This window comes from Megascapheus bottae, chromosome 28, assembly GCF_031878675.1.
Source record: "Megascapheus bottae isolate mThoBot1 chromosome 28, mThoBot2.hap1, whole genome shotgun sequence".
In the NCBI taxonomy this organism is placed as follows: domain Eukaryota; kingdom Metazoa; phylum Chordata; class Mammalia; order Rodentia; family Geomyidae; genus Megascapheus; species Megascapheus bottae.
In genome coordinates this window covers 7,835,673-7,842,245 of record NC_143536.1, presented here as the reverse complement: position 1 = coordinate 7,842,245, position 6,573 = coordinate 7,835,673, and positions in this window count along the sequence as shown.

The window sequence follows — 6,573 nt, the reverse complement described above, 5'->3', positions numbered from 1 at the left end:
CTGCTGACTGTGAAGTTGGAAGGGAGGCGGAGGAGCACCAGGAGACTTTGGAAGGTGGGAAGGCAATAAAAGGTGTAATAAGAATACTGGGTCTAACTGTTGCCATGTTGGCCATGTGATGGATGACAGGGAATTGGGTTTAACTGGCACCATATTGCCTTCATGGTAGAGGCAGGGAAGTTCTGCCCCTAGATGATGGGCGTGCCAGAATTCCTAGAGGCAGAGGCAGGGACATAGATGATAGGTTACTGCTTCTCTGTCTCTCATGACTGAATTCTTGTTCAACAAAGGGAGTCTTCCTAAGAGCACCTAGAAAGGAAATCAACCTTATGCTATTTTTCTTTTAAATTTGCTTTTTGTTTTGTCTTGTTGGAAGTCCTGGGATTTCAACTCAGGACATTGCACTTGCTGGGATGGTACTCTACCACTTTAGTCAAGCCTCCCAGCGTTTCCTGTTCCAACTTGATTTTAACTCAGACCCCTTTCAGGCTTGTGACCTCCAGAACCACTAAGCTAATGTGTTATTGAAGACAGTGAATATCTCTGTTAGGCATATTCGTTACAGGACGTATCAGAAACTTAAGACACAATGAGGATCCCAAGAAGGAGGCTCCTGTAATGGTTTAGGTATTTCTTTACCTCTGCTAGGTGTGTGGATTCGTGTTAGCTTCTCTTTCATGCCAGTCAAGCAGGCCCTTTGTTACCTCTCCGTAAGTGGGACTTGGCCTTTTACAAGTTCTTCCCAGTACTTAAACCCATACCAGAGTGCAGCCAGTTCCCATTGGAGGGCTTCCACATCACTCTAGAGGAATGAATCTTGGTGGCAGAGCCAGGCACAAACTAGGGAAAGTGAGTCAGGGTGTGGGTGAGGGTGCACTGGGGGAAAGCCTAAATTTGGGCAGTCTGGAGAGGGGACCATCGCACCACCCCTGTAGACCTGACCCAGAGGAAGCTCAGAGAGTCAGGCAAGAAAGCCTTGTTCTCTGTCCTGACCTCTGACAAATGAGTCTCCATCAGAATCAACCAATCAATTTGGGAAGGGAATTCCCTCCTTCTGTGGCTTTCCCAGAAATGACGGTGCTGCTTGTGTAGCATAGATGCCTCATTTTTGTGTAATTCAAAATATCTGAATTCAGAAATTTCTTTTTTGGTAAATTAACTTTCTATGTTCAGATATTCGACCTCCATGAGTATCCCCCACTCCCCCGGCATTTATAGTAACCTCACTAAGGGGGATACATTTTTGTTTTTTAAGGAGATTTTCTTTCCTTTTTCTTTTTCTTTGTCTTTTGTAACCATTGGCCCCAAACTGTCTCTTATATTTAGAACTCCTGGATCTAAGGTTACGTATCAAGATACATGCATGGTACTATTTTGCTGAGTGCAGCTGTCCTGCTTGCTGTAGGCCAAGATAATTTGCTGATCCAGGAGCTGAGGCCAGCGATTTTTTTTTTATGTCCACAACTGCTTCTGCCCATAACTGTGGTGAAGACAGAGCAACTTCAAAAGCTGTGTCACTTCAGCTAGAGTGGTGCAAAGAACAGCAGGGCCAGGGACATTGGCCTGCTTTCTCACAGTCTCTGGCAAAGTCATCAGCTGTGGCATACTTGGTTCATGCCTCTGTCTGGGTCCTCTCCTCTCTGGCTTCCTTCTAGTTGTTTCTTAGGCATGGACTTGTTTCCCCTTAGACAGGGAGCACGTATCCCGAGGGCTTCCTCATCCCATTATAATTTCCAAAGACCAGCCCAGTATCTGCAGTTCACAGGTGCTGTATGAAGAGTAACTGGACTTGGAATATAATAGAAAGCTATTAGATTACTTTAGATGTAATTAGAACAAGAATGCTTTAAATTTTTTTTCCTCCCAACATCTGTCTCTCTTTCTGGAAAAAAAAAATCCACAATACAACTCTGGTTTTCCTTTAAGAAACCACCCTTCCCACACCCTGAATCTAGAAAGATTGTGTAGAGTTAATCTCATACTCAGTTCCAGTGTCTGAATATTGCCTTTAGGGCCTCGCTCACACACACCTCTGGCCACAGCATCCATCTATTCCAGTACTGTGGTCAGTGCTCAGATCTGTGAGTTAATGGCCAGTGAGCATTCAGATGGGCTGGCTCCTGTTGTCAATCAATTGTGCATTATTTTGAAGCAAACCTCTCTGTGCTACTCTCCACCAACCCCTCTGGAGCTATTAAGGAAGAAACACTTTGTTTTTAAGCTGTTAGGAAGAAGTTCAAAGCTGTTAGAAGCCATCTTATCACTATGAAACTAAAGCAAATCTAGTAGATTGGGACTGAGGAATAGAGAGGGATAAATTCTTAATAATATTGAGCACCAAGATCCGGCCATACCTGAAGTTATCCCTGGAGCTTTCAGCTATATAGACAATAAAATCTCTTTATTTGACCCTAACCAGTTACTGTCATTGGCTGATGGAAAGAGTCTCTTGGTGTATGTGCCAGTCAATCATTTCCTAACTGGGAGTGGAGCAGGCTTAGTGTCAGCTTCACAGAATGCCCAGCTCTCTTGGTTGCTGTCAGAGCCTAGGGTCCTTAGCCCCTGCTTAGCCATGTGGGTCCTGCTCAATGACAGGATTTTTCATATTTTATTTTGACTTTAGTGGGACCAAAATTTTAAATACCCCCTAAAAGGGAATTTTAGATACTAAGTTCAGTGTGGCTGCTGCACTAACCCTCTCCCTGGTCTCTGAATGGTCTTTTCTATGGAAGGCTATGATGGAGGGGCAGTAGAGTATATTTTAGTTATGGAAGTGTCTAGAAGAATCGCCCCCCCCCACCCAACATGATTGACACTAATAGACAGGGTTGCTTAAAACCATTTTTATTCTGCCTCTCAGCAACACTTTTCACTTGATTTTAAATAAAAGACCAGGAACCTAAATTCCCAGGGACAGGCAAGGAGATGGCAGACATGGAATGAGGCTCTGACAGACGGGATGGTCAATTCTGAGCATTGGCGTCCCTGACTCAGGGTCCTCCTGGGATGTGCTGGCTCATGGTAGACTGGGTGAAATGACAGGAACAGTCTGGGGTCCATCAACTTTTAGTAATTTTTTATTTTTTTAATTTTTGGCGAAGGTCCAGTATTTTCACAAATGCCCGAGAGTCACAATCATCCAAGAATCATGCATTGTGTTTGAATAGCACTTAAAATTCCCCCCCCAGGCACATGGATTATGGCAATTAATTTTCCTAACAGTGTGAGGTAAGTAGGCAGACATTCTTATCTCCGTTTTCCACAGGCACAAAGAAGCTAAAAAACTTGCCTTAAATCAATTTGCATAGCTAGTAAATGGTGAAAAGGGTGGGAGGGGCATAGAAACAGGTGTTTTGATTCAGCCTCTTATTTGTTCAGTGAGAATAAGTGGCTGCCTCTCTCATTTCTGAGAATTCCTTAGCACTGGGTTTCTAAACATGAGTTGGTGACATCTTCTTCACCTTATGTGTATATATGCATCAATGATTACACTGGTAACTTGGTATTTGTCTCTAAGTCTACTTACTTAAGGAAATTCATTTGAACAGAAATGAAAGAGATCATCTGTGTGTGGAAAGTTATGAGTAGACACAGTAAATAACACCATAAAAACAAGACATATCACTGAACTCTGTCTTTGTAGACATGGGCAAAGCCATGGAAAGGCATGAAGGACCCACTGGTTCTAAACAGAGTCCTAAAGTTCTTTTTTATTTTTTGTGAGTCCTGGGCTTGGGCTCAGGAGTTGAGTACTGTCGTTGGACTTTCTCAAGGCTAGAGCTCTACCACTTGAGCCACAGCACCATTCCTGGCTTTTTTCTATGTATTGAGGAATCGAATCTGGGTCTTTGTGCTTGCTAGGCAAGCACTCTACCACTAGGCTAAACTCCCTGCCCCAGAGTCTTAGAGTTCTAAACAAAGACTTTTTCCTTTGTGTCATCACAATGGGAAAAAGAATCGAGAAAGGAACGCATTCTTGATAATTCATTATGACTTAATATTGTGCCTGTGAACTACTTGGAAATCTCTAGACATCTCTAGCCATACAGGTTCTGCACCTGCAGAACCATATGTTGGGACCTTGTGACAGACAGAGCTACTATGTCACAGACATTAACCCCTAAGTTGGCATTTGATACAGAGGAGCTACAAAGAGGTGATCTTTCCATGTTGCATCCAGGAAAGTCAGAATTCTAGCTAGAGACTTGGAAAAACAAACAAACAAAACCCAAAAAGGGAAGCAAGCGCATTCCATAAACAGCTGGTTCCTTCCCAGACTTGGGATGGAGAAGGTGCATGGTGCATCTGTGCATGAGATCAGCCACAAAGTGCGTCCTTGCTCTGCTTGGGTGGAAATCGAGCCAGAGAAGGAGGCTCACAGAAGAAAACAAGGATTAAGACAGAGCCCAGAAAGTCTTCCTGGTCTTTGGTGAACTCTAGGGATGTCAGTAGAGGGTGGAAATGGGGAGGAGGTTACTGAAGACTGAAGTGTACCTACAACATGAAAAAAAAATGGAGAAATATCCACAACTCAAGTGCATTACAAAACTCTAACCATGCTACAGAGGTTTGAACTTGACATTGTAAACAGCAGCATTCACCACTTCCCTGGGAAGCCTGTTTGCCCAGATCCTGAACTCCAGCCCTGGGAAGAGTCATGTGGTATCTGGAGTTTGTCTCTGGAGAAGAGGAATGGATGTGGAACTTCACTCTGTGGAAACAGTGAGAACTTCTGCTGTTGCGATGGTCCAGAGTTGTTGGCTGATGGGGCTATGCTGCTTAAATTCCCTAAACGTTGGGCTCTTCGTCATTGCTGCTGCTCATTTGCCAGGGACCTGCCTCTGGAGAGTCCTGGAGGAGAAGATCTCATAGTCTAAAGTCAATGGATCCATTCCTCAGAAACTTCTTTGGGGAGTGTGCAGATGAAGACCGTCCTCTGATGTTTGCAGCTCTTCAGGAGCTATGTGGCACAAACAGACAGGCAGAATAAGAAAGGGAAAGGTGAGGGAACCCAGCCCCATAGTGGGCTTTGTTTGTGTGGTGGAGATGACCCTGATTAAATGAAGGCTGGGTGGATAACGGGCCTGAACAGTTTTAACTCTAAGCCTGGCTTAATTTGAGAAATGTTTTCTATTTGGAAAGTACATTTTAGTTTGCATGTGGCCCATGATGAAAATCAGAATGGCACAGATGTACCAAAATGCCTGGAGCACTTCTGAATATCATTTTCCTTCCCTATGGTTAGCAATATGGTGTAGCACAGCTTGTATGCATTCTCCAGGCATTTCTTTCTGCATTTATATTCATAAATATAGGCTGGGGTGTGGTAGAGTTCCTGCCTAGCAGGCACAGACCTCCAAGTTCAAACATCAGCACTGTCATACACACACACACACACACACACACACACACACACACACACACACGTGTGCGTATATATGTGTTTATATGTATACATATATTAACTCTATTACTGCACACATGCACACACATGTATATGTATATATAGAGAGAAATAGAAATAGATAGAAAGATATAAATATCCATACATATACACATGGAAATTGTACACATTTTCTCTCATACCATTTCTTTTTTTCTCATTCTGGAGTTTGAATTCATGGCCTTGTGTTTGTTGGACAGGCTCTCTTCCCATCTGAACCACACCTGTAATGAAGACTGTTGGACTCAGAGCACAACTCTTGATTCAACATAGCATTCTATCCAAAGCTATTGGGTGTTTTAACTCAGCGATTCCCAGCTTTTATTTTAAAAGACAAAGGCTTCACAACCTTTCTAAATGGAGTAGTTTATGTCAAATTGCATTTTTGGATGCAGCTTAGAAAAGTCTCACCTTCCTGTCTTCCGTCCCATCTCCAAGCTTGCTGTCCTTTCTAGTCACATTTACCCGGCCCTCTGTGGAGGATTTCCAATTGTTAGGACAGAGCCTCCAGCGGTACATCCCCTAGGTGGTAACCCTACTCCCCTTCTTGGCACTGGCTTAGTCACAACAAACTGGGATGAAGCGTTTGCTGATGTCAATGAAAACTGACCACTCTGCTCACAGCTACTGTTAATGTTCTTCCCCCAGGACTTGGGGACGGAGTAGGACAGCAAGGGTGCTGCCCAGACCTGCATGTGAGTCCCTGGAGTAGAAGCTGAAAAACAATCCTGGGGCTTGCCTTTGCTTTTAGTGAACTGGGGTCTGTGGAGGAGGAACTTCTCATCTGTGGAGGATGAGAACTTCTTTTAGGCTTTCTAAGTTGTGGTCTAAGGTCCTCTCCCGGTGATGCTGGTAATGGGAATGATAATGGGATTGGTCCATGCACCCTCAGGGGCTATTGAAGAGACAGCTACCAAGTTGCATGTATGCTATGTTCCTCCACTTAGCATTTATACTGGCTTTATGGAGGCAGTCTCCACTCCTCAGCTGAGGAAACCGAAGTTCGGGTTAAATAATTGGCTAAAGATAAGTAAGTCATAAGGGGTAGGTACCTGGCCCATGTAATCTGTTATTACCAAACTTGTACAACTAACTGCACACACATACACACATTCTTTTTTTCTTTCTTG